The sequence below is a fragment of the Octopus sinensis genome, linkage group LG8 (assembly GCF_006345805.1).
Source record: "Octopus sinensis linkage group LG8, ASM634580v1, whole genome shotgun sequence".
Lineage (NCBI taxonomy): Eukaryota > Metazoa > Mollusca > Cephalopoda > Octopoda > Octopodidae > Octopus > Octopus sinensis.
The window spans coordinates 40043139-40055603 of NC_043004.1; positions in this window are offsets into that span (position 1 = coordinate 40043139).

A 12465-nucleotide genomic window follows, 5' to 3' on the forward strand; every position below is an offset into this window, starting at 1 on the left:
CGGCACGGAGGCCAGTCGGGGCAACGGCTACGTTCGGATGGTTCTCTTATGTGCCACCGGCACTGAAGAATAGAATTGGTATTTTCTGCAAGTCATGTTGCCTCAATAAACTTGACATATCTCAACAAAAAGTAGTTTCAAACATGACATTTTTGCCAACAAACAACAGATTCTTATATAAAACTGCTTTCCACAGTTTTAAGTGGATAATCTGATTTCTACAATAGGGTCTACTCACTGATGAAGTTCTCCCTTAAATCATACGAAAAACAGGAAACAAAATTACTTAAGCCTCTAACTCTCTATTTACTAAGAAGAGGTTGCTTCCAATACACCATAGAGGTATCCTAAGTATTATAACCATCTAGTTAATTCATTATTAATTTTTTAAATAATGTGATGGTCATTTCTCTCAGAGCAGACGTGGCTCTACACATTCTTGTGTACTTAATGGTACAACTGGAGTCAAAGTGCAGAAAAACTTGTGATTCCCTGCCCTGCTTACCAAAAATGAAAAAGTTCCCAAGCTCCATTATTGGATGCTGCATTATTGGCTTCTTACAAAGGCGGTGAGCTGGCGGAAACATTAGTATGTGGAGCGAAACGCTAAGCGGTATTTCAATTGTCCTCATGTTCTGAGCTCGAATGCTGCCGGAGTTGACTTTGCCTTTCATCCTTTCGGGGTTGATAAATTAAGTACCAGTTACACACTAGGGTTGATGTAATCGGCTCATCCCCTTCCCCTAAATTTCAGGCCTTGTGCCTTAACTAGAAAGGATTATTAGCTTGTCACAGCACTGACTACTTGTTTAGCAATAATCAATCACCACTAAAGTTATTTGTTTTTTTTTTCCCCCTTCTTTTTAAATTTTCATCCATTTTCATTCTTCTAAATTCCTTTCATCCATTTTCATACTTCTTGTTATTGGTTTTGTGTTGTTGTCTACCAGATGCTCAACTGCTCGTCCTATGCATGCTATACTGACTAATAAAGTTAACCTCAAGCATATACTCCACAATTTTGAGCAACAAAGGAAACTCCATGAGCTCCCTTGATCTTTAATCTTTACTATTCACATACATGAACATTGAAATAAATATCAATGCAAATAGTAGTTGTGATACCTGTGTCGGTGGCACGTAAAAAGCACCATCCGAACGTGACAGATGCCAGCGCTGCCTTGACTGGCTTCTGTGCTGGTGGCACGTAAAAAGCACCATCCGAACGTGACCGATGCCAGCGCCGCCTTGACTGGCTTCTGTGCTGGTGGCATGTAAAAAGCACCATCCGAACGTGGCCGATGCCAGCACTGCCTTGACTGGCTTCTGTGCTGGTGGCATGTAAAAAGCACTATCCGAACGTGGCCGATGCCAGCGCTGCCTTGACTGGCTTCTGTGCTGGTGGCATGTAAAAAGCACCATCCAAACGTGGCCGATGCCAGCACTGCCTTGACTGGCTTCCATGCTGGTGGCACGTAAAAAAGCACCAACCGATCGTGGCCACTGCCAGACACCCCTGGCACCTGTGCCGGTGGCACGTAAAAAGCACCCACTACACTCACGGAGTGGTTGGCGTTAGGAAGGGCATCCAGCTGTAGAAACACCACCAGATCAGACTGGGCCTGGTGCAGCCTCCTGGCTTCCCAGACCCTGGTCGAACCGTCCAACCCGTGCTAGCACGGAAAACGGACGTTAAACGATGATGATGATGATGATGATACGAAAGAACAGCATTCACAATACCTTTTTTTAAAGTCCCCTGAGGCTGTTATGCAGAGAGGTGGGAGGTAACCCCAAACCAAATACCTACAACTGTGTAAGCCAGTCACAGCTAAACTGCAGCCTGTGGCATTTTCTCAATGGCACATCCCATGAAAAATCATCTTGGGTATTTTTAGTAGTGCAGCCTGCTTGATAATGAGCTATGTCTCAAGTGGCCCATATCTCAAAAAAGGTTGCACTTGTCTTGAGGAAACCCTGCTCAGGACCAGGTATTGGTGCTAAAACCAGGCAAGAATGCTAAGAGCCAGAACAAACGCTGTAAGGTATGTCAGCAAACATTTGTGCCAATTCATTGCCCTGAATGATGGACAGCAAAGTTTATCCCCGCCAGATCTAAATTCTGAGCAGCAAAAGCCAAAAGAAATATTACAAAGTGTTTGGTTTGTCTTATGCTCAGTTTGCTAGAAGTAGGGCTTAATCTGAGGAAGCTACCAATTTACCTGTTAGAAATAGAACCAAATCTTAGTCAAATCAGATCCTACATGTACTTCCTTAAAAAGAAAAATTACATGGTTGAAGTGTTCCTGGGAACTAGGAAAAAAGATAGTGTAGTCAAAGTTAGAATGTCTCCAATCAGACATGACATCTTATGTATTTCCTTGTTTTGTCAATAGAGTGAGTGCTTATGCATTTTCATAACTTCTTTTGAAGTTAGTGGCTGCAGGGTAAAAATGACTTGTGAAGGATTGTAAATTCAACCAGACTGAAACAAAAATGTGGCATGATACATTTTTCTTGCAACAGAGCAAATGCTGCTTAATCAATTCATATTCATGTCTGGTCAATAAATTTATTTAGTTTTGGCAAATTATATCAACCACTATAAAATGTGTATAGAATATGAGGCTTCATCTTTTTTTTTTACAAGAAAAATAACAAAAAAAGGAAGCATGCTACCGACATCCTAATAAGATAAATGTTACAAATATAGTGAAAAGGAGTGAATATAGGGTACCACTTTAGTATGTGGTCTATCCTAATCTCTAACCCTAACTCTTAACTCTGACCCTAATCATAACATTAATCCTATCCCAGATCAAGTCGTGCTAAGGTAGCACTGTTGAATATATACAAATAAATGTCTATAAAGAGAGAATCTGTGAGCAAGAAAGTAAACAAGGTGGTAGAAAAGTTTAGCACCACTGGTGGAAATTGTTGGTCAGGGAAAGGCCAATAATCTCAGATGTTGATAAAAGAAAATCTGATGAGTTCATGGTAGTTCCTGAGTGAACTTGACTGCAGTTCTAATAGGCAGCATGTTTGTCAAGCTGGTCATAGTACTGTATAGCAGTATCCGAGGTGCTGGTAAAAGCTGTATCCAAATTGATAATTTTATGGTTGGTAAGGTGCCAATTGCTACTTAATAAGTTGTGACTATTTCTGCCAAGATCACAGCCAGCAGCACTATGACTACTGGAACTTTTTGTTGCATTGACTAAAACGCTGCAATCTGGTACCGCACCTTTGGTTACTGAGGTAGGTAGGCTCAACAGGGCTTTACAAGAATGGCTTAAAAGGAAAGGAGTTTCCAACCAACAGTTATTTGCAGCAGTTGGAAGATGTGCAGTCTAGAGTGGTGGTCCCAGTCAATGTAGCCCCCAAACAGTACTAGATAATAGTGGACTGATCAGCACGGTGAAAGTACTAATTAGTCGCAACAAATAACTGCAACAATATAAACTCACAGAAACAAGATATTCACATTTTTCAAGTATATCCAACATACCGTATTTTGAGATAAAAGTCAACATAGTAAGTAGTGTCAATATTCAAACGTCATCACTATCTTTCCAAATCTTGTTGCATTTCACAAGGAAGTTTTGGTCCTCCTAAGTCATCTTGGTGTATAAATTGACCTAACTTTTTTTGACAGTAAATTATGGTCTTGTAACAAGATGAGAGTTCAGGAACACTGGAGTGGGTGTCTGGTCTTATCTTGTCACATACAAGTCGAAGAAAAGGAACCCAAAATCCGGCTGTCTTCAATAATAAATAGTAGTTTATTCTTCGGGTTCACAGGTGAAATATATACATATATATTTCTTAAGGGCAAACCGGCAGCTAAATCCACAGGACTGTTTACACAAATGTTCACTCGGGTGAGCCAAGAAGATACGGTGTTCATTCCTACTTTGAAGAGAGAGCTTCTCTGTGCATAGGGTTTTCCTCGAGAGAGGTCTTAGCCATGTCCGCTCGCTAGCGCTGCTCTTCCAAAAAGACCGATTTTAACGGGGCCGCTCTCAGGTTGCAGTTCCTGCGCATGCGCATGATGAAAACTTCTGGTGGCCAACCGGAAGTAATCCAATTCTGTGATTGCGTGCTGAAACTTACACAGTAGTGTCACTACAGTCTGAAAAATTCCACTAGTACGCTGGAAAATACAGTGCGCATTTTCTGTTTTTATCCTTCATGTCAAAATTAAAACCTCATATATCTACATTTCATGGCTGTTGATAAGCTTGTTACAGAGATAAACTGTTTTACTGACATGTGGAAAAGTTATATAAAACCCTTCTAATTACAATTCCATGTTTTTCTTTATTTCAGATTTATAATTCTTCACTACTTCTAAGTCACATATTTTGTTTCAGTCATTGGACAACAGCAATGCTGGGGTACCACCTTGAAGGGTTTAGTAAAACAAATCATTGTTAAATCTGGAGTTTATTCTATTGATCACTTTTACCAAACCACAAAGCTAAAGGGACATAAACAAACCAACACACAGTCTATATACATTTTACAGAGGTCGATATAGTTTGTCAAAACTAAATAGATTTATTGACCAGACAGGAATATGAATTGATTAGGAAACATTCACTCTGCTGCAAGAAGAGTGTCCCATGCCACATTTTTGCTTTAGTCTGGTTGAATTTACAATCCTTCACAAAATATTTTTACCCTCCAGCCACTAACTTCAAAAGAAGTTATGAAAACATAAACACACACACAATGGGTTTTCACACAGTTTCTATTTACCAAATGCACTCACAAAGTATTGGTTGGCCCTGGGCGATAGTAGAAAATACTTGCCCTAGGTACCATACAGTAGGAGTGAACCTGAAACCACGTAACCATGTAGCTGAAAAGTGAACTTCTTAAACAAACACACGGTCATGCCTGCTACCATCACCATCCTGAGATTTTAGAATAAGTTTATCTTACTTTACGTTATCCGGATCTTTTCGGTTTGAATGGCAGTTTTTAACATAATTTCTAGGTAACTAAAAAATTTTAAACTTCGTATACTGGTAGAATGTGTTTATAAAACATCTTTTTCTCTTGGCTTTATTGAGAAAATTCTATAGTTTGTAAGATATTTGTTGTTTTTTTTCTTCAATTTCTGCAATTTCAACCAATCAGTGACGTCTATTGAGTTAAACAACATTCTGTGCCGTATGAATATGTCCCTCGTTTAAGAAACAGATTGGGTTTATTCACATTTGTGAAGAAAAAACATACCCTTCCCCCCACCCCTAACCCTAACCCTAAAAGAGATTGAAATGCAATAGATCGATTCTAGGGTCATAATAATGGGTGACAATTTCATATGACACCGCTAGAAAAAACTACCGTTCAAAGCGAAAAGATCCCATTATCCTATAAAGTAAACAGTAAGACCCATGGAAACTAGTGTAAACTAGTGATGGCTTGTATAGGCAATTACTGAGTACAAACAATTCGAAAGTGAATTTTACTACAGGAAAGAAGAAAGGTTTGAAGTTTTAGACAGCAAAACTCATTTGAGAATAAGGTCTTTCTCAGAAGAAAATGGTATCCTCTCTGAGGATAAACAATAGGGTTTACTTTTATTTTTTACTTCTAAATCAGCAAACTGATTTATTCCACTTTTGAATTGTTTGCAGATTATCACTATCCAGTATACCTTTCCATATTGTTTAATGATGATAAGGTATGATTTGAAAAAGATTTGACAGCTTAGTTTGTTTTTTTTTGTTTTTTTTAACAACAATCAAATCTTTCATCCTGATTCCTGAATAACCAGGAAGAAAGCAAACAGCGCTGGCTTCATTGGTTGCTATGAGTATACTGAATGCATGTACACAAGGTAAAACACACACACACAACCACCAACACCATGCTGGCACAGGTCGGACGTTTTGACAGGTGCTGGCAAGCCAGAGGACTGTGCCGAGGAGGTCTTTCGTTAGCTTTGGCATGATTTTTGTGCAGCTTTACAGAGTGTACTGGGTGCTTTTTTCATGGCACCAGCACTGGTGATGTCACCAAGCACCTTGCAAAACAAAAAATCCCTCTTAAATGAGAAGGGGAGTAGTATTGAAGGAGGTGGCTTAGTGCCAGGTGATGAGAGGTTAAACCATGACAGTGAGTTAGAGTTAGATACAGGTGTTTTGCTGTAGACACACACACACACAGACACACACACACAGCCATATTGTGGAACGCCTGTCGCATGTTTTGCATTCAGTGCAGATAATGGTGTTGTTAATTTTTACTGAAATTGTTGATTAAATGGGTCCAACCAGCCAATCGCAAGTTCTCTGCATTTCTGATGACAAGAATGAGAAAGGATCAGTGTCTGACTCAATGCAGAACAAATGCCTCAAGTAACTTCTTTCATAGAGCACTGGTTAATCCAGTTTTCTCCAAGTACCCAAATTTCAGCAATGTACATTGGCAATAGATATGCACACACACACACACACACATGCACAAGACAGGGCTTTGTATAGTTTCTGTCTCCCAAACATAAAATTTTCCTGACAAAATACTGAGCACTTTGGAACTGCTGTAGAAAACATAGACCCTAAGTGCTAGACAGTGTGATGGTTACCAAGAACCAGGTGGTTAGTCAGTGAAACCCTGAACTATATGGCCATACCTGCAACCACTGATACTAATTTCCAAAATTTAAAAATATTTTTGGGTTTTTTTTAATAATATTTTTGTTGTTTTTGTAAAATCTCAGAAAATAATTAAAAATTCACATTTTTTTGTCAAATTATTTTGTTATATTTGTCTATCTATCCAACTGTAAACATTTTAAATATTTCACTAACTTTTTGTTATAACTTGGCAAAAGGGCATATATTTTGCCAAAAATTGCTAAATTTATTCCCACTGTCTTCTTTATCCACAACCAGAGTCGCAAAACTTTCTCTTGAAAATATTTCAAACTGGTCAAAGTTGAGAGTTTGACAGAGACAGATTTGGGAAGAAACAGTAAAGTTAAGATGAAATTTGAGGGACATTTGGTTGCTATTTTTAGTTGAGTGAGTTACCACATAGAAGCTCACCAATTCTATTTCTAGGAAGGAGAAAAGGAAGTGTTGGGATTTTTAATAATGTTTCCAAGACTGGTGGTGAGAAAGAGGGGAAGAAACCAAGGCTCATGGGTCAGTTGTTGGTGTTTATTTCTAGGTTAGTTATGAAGGAGGAGACCGATGGTCTGTGACTTACAAATCATGGTCACTTTTTATCTTTTATTTGTTTTAGTCATTAGACTGTGGCCATGCTGGGGCACCACCTTGAAGAACTTTTGATTGAATGAAATGTCCCCGGTACCTTTTTTTTGAGTGTTAAGCTTGGTACTTATTCTATCAGTCCCTATGCCGAACCACTAAGTTACAGGGACGTAAACACGCCAGCACCAGTTGCCAAGCAGTGGTGGGGGACAAACATGGACGCAAAGACACACATACACATACATACATATATACATATATATGACAGGCTTCTTTCAGTTTCCACCTACCAATTCCACTCACAAAGCTTTGGTCAGCCAGAAGCTTTAATAGAAGACATTTGCCCAAAGAGCCATGCAGTGGGATTGAACCCAGAATGATGTGGTTGGAAAGCAAGTTTCTTAACCCACAGCCACATTTTATGTTTTTTTTTGTGCTTGTGCTTTGTTCTGGATTATATTATCCAATATATTCCTATATTTTTAAGACAGTAAGGTTAAGATGCAAATTGAGGGACATCCGGTTGCTATTTCTAGGGGCATCAGGTCTGTCTGTGGTAGGAAGAAAATGCAATGGTCTCAAGTTATCAGCAAATGGGTGAGCTGGTTCAAATGCTCGCAACAGGTGCACACTCATTAACTAAACGGTCTAATTAGCAGAGCAACAATAATTACTAGTTTATTAACTGTTAGTTCACTAATTGTTGGTTCACTAATTGTGGGTTCACTAATTGTTACTGGGCTCTGTTTAACCTGACCATTCTACTGAGGGAGTCCAAAAGTGATGACCTTCATGTCAGTACTCCTTCAGTCAGATCATTAAATGGAAATACATCAAGTCTTTTCCTGTGATCTATAAATTCATCAATTAACTCTTTTGCAGCCATATTTCTAATGAAATACACTGCTTATGAGTTCCGATTAATTATGAGAACAATCAAGAATTTGGAAAGGATTTAAGTAAAATCAATAACTGTGTCATTATTAGCCTTTCGTGACCATATTTCTAATGAGCATTCTGATTATGTTTCAATTAGTTTTCAATATTGTCAATATTTTGGAGGGTATCTTAGTAATCAATAAACCCTTTTGTGACTATGCTTCTAGTGAACATACTAACTGTGTTTCAATTAATTTTCAATATTACCAATATTTTGAAGGCAGGGATTAATAAAATATCTGTAAGGTTATATATTGCTACATATTGGGTCATCCCATAAATAATGTGGCTTTTTAAAACTTCTTTTTTTCAAAATTAAGATAAACAGAGTTCTTTTTTAATCTAAAATATACTCTCCTTCATTTTCTGCAATGCTCTTCCATCTATCTGGTAGATTTGCAATTAAATTCTCTTTCTGTTTAGCTCCAGCTCAGTGAAATTCATTTCAAGGCTATCCCAACTTATTCTCAGACAAAACATATCTAGGACTCTATGATTACTTTATCTAGTATTTTCTTTTTGTTGTTGCTTTTCCATTTTTACAAGATGGTATTGTGTAATTTTTTGAGGGATATCTAGCTACTATTTGTTGCAGGTCAAGCAATCAACAAACAACATACAGGCTCCATCATTAATTCGTTGTTATTGCTGTTTCAACTAGACACTGGGAAATGGGAATTATTCAGTGATCTTCATATGTGGTTTAATCTTCATCTTTTCATCTTGAATTACTGGCGATCAACAGTCAGAGTTTAAAATATTAAATACACATTTATGTATTATTCTTCCTGTTGTAGTTGCTTGTTATTGTTGTTATGATGATGATGATGATGACGATGATGATGATGATGGTGGTGGAGGTGGTGATGATGATGGTGGTGGTGATGGTAATGATGGTGATGGTGATGGTGATGGTGATGATGATGTAGAGTAGTGGTTCCGAAGGGAACTTGACATATAATTAATTACATGAGGATTGTGTTAGCAGCTGCTCATTTATCTTATCACAACTCAACAACCATACAACTATTACTGCCACTCCAAACACTTTTTTTTTTTGTTTTGTTTTAGCAAAGCAAAAGAACCAGCATAAGCTGAATAAACCTGCTAGAAATACCAACCAGAATTTTCTAAAACACCTAGCCATCTTTTCACAACTTAACAAGTTATACTACCATCAACACCAGAGCAGTCTGCCCCCTGCTTTATTTTTGAGAGCCAAGGAGAGAACAACAGCATGCTGAATCAACCTGCTAGAAATAGCAGCTTGATCTTTCTCAAACTACATCTTACCCTGTTTGGAAAGGGCACACTGGTTTTTGTTCTTAGGTGTACATTATGTCTTAAAAAAAACAAATGAGGTTGTGATAGCTGGAATCATCATCATTATCATCGTCATCATCATCATCATCCTTTAACGTCTATTTTTCCATGTTGTCATGGGTTAGATGGTTTGATCAGTGCTGGCCAGTAGGAGTGATGCACCAGTTTCCAGTCTGGTTAAGCTTGGTTTCTACAGCTGGATGCCCTTCCTAATGCCAACCACTTAACAGAGTGTGCTGGGTGCTTTTAATGTGGCACTAGCACAAATACCCATGATAAAAGTTATTCAACAACAACAACAACAACAATCAACACTTTATAATCTTTATAATGCCAACTAACAAAAGATCTGTTCTGACACTGGTCTCGACTAAAACAACACAACTCAACAAAGAAGTCTCAGATATGGTCTCTCAACATGTTAATAACTCTCTCTCTATCCGCTCAGTCGAAGTTGACTCTCGGTCACTCGTTGGATCAGTGTCCTCCAGTCAGTTCTATCCTGGGCCGCTTCCTTCAGACTGGCCATGTCCATTCCGGTATCACTCCTGATGGTGTCAAGCCAGTGGGTTCTTGGTCGGCCTCTTCCTCTCTTGCCACTGACTATTCTGAGCATTATGTCCTTCTCCAGGGATTCTCTCCGCATAATATGACCGAAATGTGCCAATTTACGCTTGTTAATAACAACAAAATCTTAAAATCACACTCTTGTGAAAGGAAGGACACATTATACGATATGGCACAAGATAAAGAAAAAGACAGGATGGTCAGTTCAGGCTTAAAATGCCTTTAATCATAGGCCTACTCAATCAGGGTTGACTTGGGGTTAAACAACAAAGAACAACAAACCAACTTAATCAGAGCTTTTATCAAAAAACGTTTTTTAGAAACTGAGAAACCTTAACATAGAGGCATAGTTGTGTGGTTAAGAAGTTTGCTTGAAAACGTCATGGTTGTGGTTTCAATCCTACTGCATGACAATGTTGATTGTCTTCTTCTATGAATCTATCATAGTCCAATGCCTTCGTGAGTTAATTTGGTAGGCAAGAACTGTGTGAAAGCCAGTCATACAGAGTGTGTGTGTGTGTTCACAATAGGGATGAATAAAATACAATAAGTAATCAATGGTTTAATCCTATAACACCTAAATTTACTAATTAATATACAAGGGAAAAAAATTATTAAGCAAATCAAAACGCATCGTTGAAAAACTTGCAACAACCAGGAGACATAATTGCTTATATGTAACGGAGTTCAAGTGTAAATAATTTTTACTTGTCCAAACTTTCGATTTTGATGGGAGTTTTTTCCCATAACATAGGGAATCTGTGACACTAAAAATTATCAATAAGTGTTATTTACAATAGCTGCTACAAGATTAAATGACAGGTATGAAGTTACTCTCCAATATACTCCAACATCTGGTTCACAAATGTGCTACAGCTACTACTTCTCTTCCTTCTTCTTCTTCTACAGTGGCCTTCACTCCTCAGAGGTGCTTATTGCCTATATTGTACTTCCCCAATACTCTGCACTATCAACTATGAGGAGGTGCTGAAAAGTTTCTGGCTTTGAGTTAAAGAAAATACAGGAAAATCAGATTATTTATGGTTTTATTCAACATATTCCCCTCTCATATTCACACACTTTTTGCAGTAGTCCTTCAGTTTTTCTAGGCCCTGTAAAAGAACTTCAGAAGGTTGGGCCTCCAAGCAGGCTTTTTAGGATACCCTTAATTCCAGGAACTTTTCAGCACCCACTTGAATACATATATACAAAGGAGTATTGAAAAGTTACTGACTTTGGGTAAAAGATAATACAGGAGGATCAGTTAATTATGATTTTATTCAACATATTCCCCTCTCAGATTCCCAAACTTATCGCAGCTATCCTTCCGTTTTGCTAAGCCCCGTAAAAGAACTTGGAAAGTTGGGCTTCCAACCAGGCCTTTCATGATACCCTTAATCCTTTAGCATTCAGATTATTCTGTCAAATTCGATGCTTATTTATTCACGCTGCTTTTAATTAATCATGCATTATCTTGTAACTTTGAGATTTCAATTATGGGTTTGTTTACTCTTAGTATGATATTGCAGAGTAGGTGTGAGGGACTGTATTTGACCAGTTTGAACATAAAACAAATAGAATATTTTGGCTGGATATGGCCAGTTTAAAAACTAAAGGGTGAAAGCCGGGACATTTTTAGCACCCTGTAGTATGTTAGCCCTCTGGGATTTCCTCCCTACCAATGTTTTTTCTTGCTCTGGTCAAATTGCAATTATCCACGAAGAACATCTGCATTGCTGTCACTGACTACATTGGTCATTGGCCTCAAACAGCCAGTGAGAACAACTGGACACATCCTATTTAGCCAAACCAATCCAAAATAAATAAATAAACAAATAAATCTTTTATCCACTTTGAATGGCATCAAGTTTTTCAGTTTAGTAAAAAAACCTTTTGAACAACATTAAACATTACTGCACTTTTAGATGTGCATTGTTGTTTGTGTGTATTTATATGTGTGCATTTGTTTACACACACACACACACACACACATATATATATATATATATATATATATATACATATATATACACATATGTAGCGAGAGTTACGAAAAAGCACACAAGATGAAGACAGGTGGTGTACAAAACAAACAGATGTATTAGTATAATGCTCAGGAATTGAAAAAGTCTTTTACGTTTCGAGCCTACGCTCTTCTACAGAAAGGGACACAGAAAAAACAAGAAGAGAAACAAGGAGAGAAAAAAATGTGTTTAGTGGCTAACAATCTATCATGGGGACTAGATCCACTTAAACATGTTTGTATTGTATTTTTGGTACAAAGGAACATTGGCACTAATAGCTGTTTTGCTAAGCAATTCTGTTGACCAACTTCACATAAAATGCAAGTCCAGTCATAATTAATATAATAGCTCTTTGTCCTTGATGACATAAACCAATAGCCCTT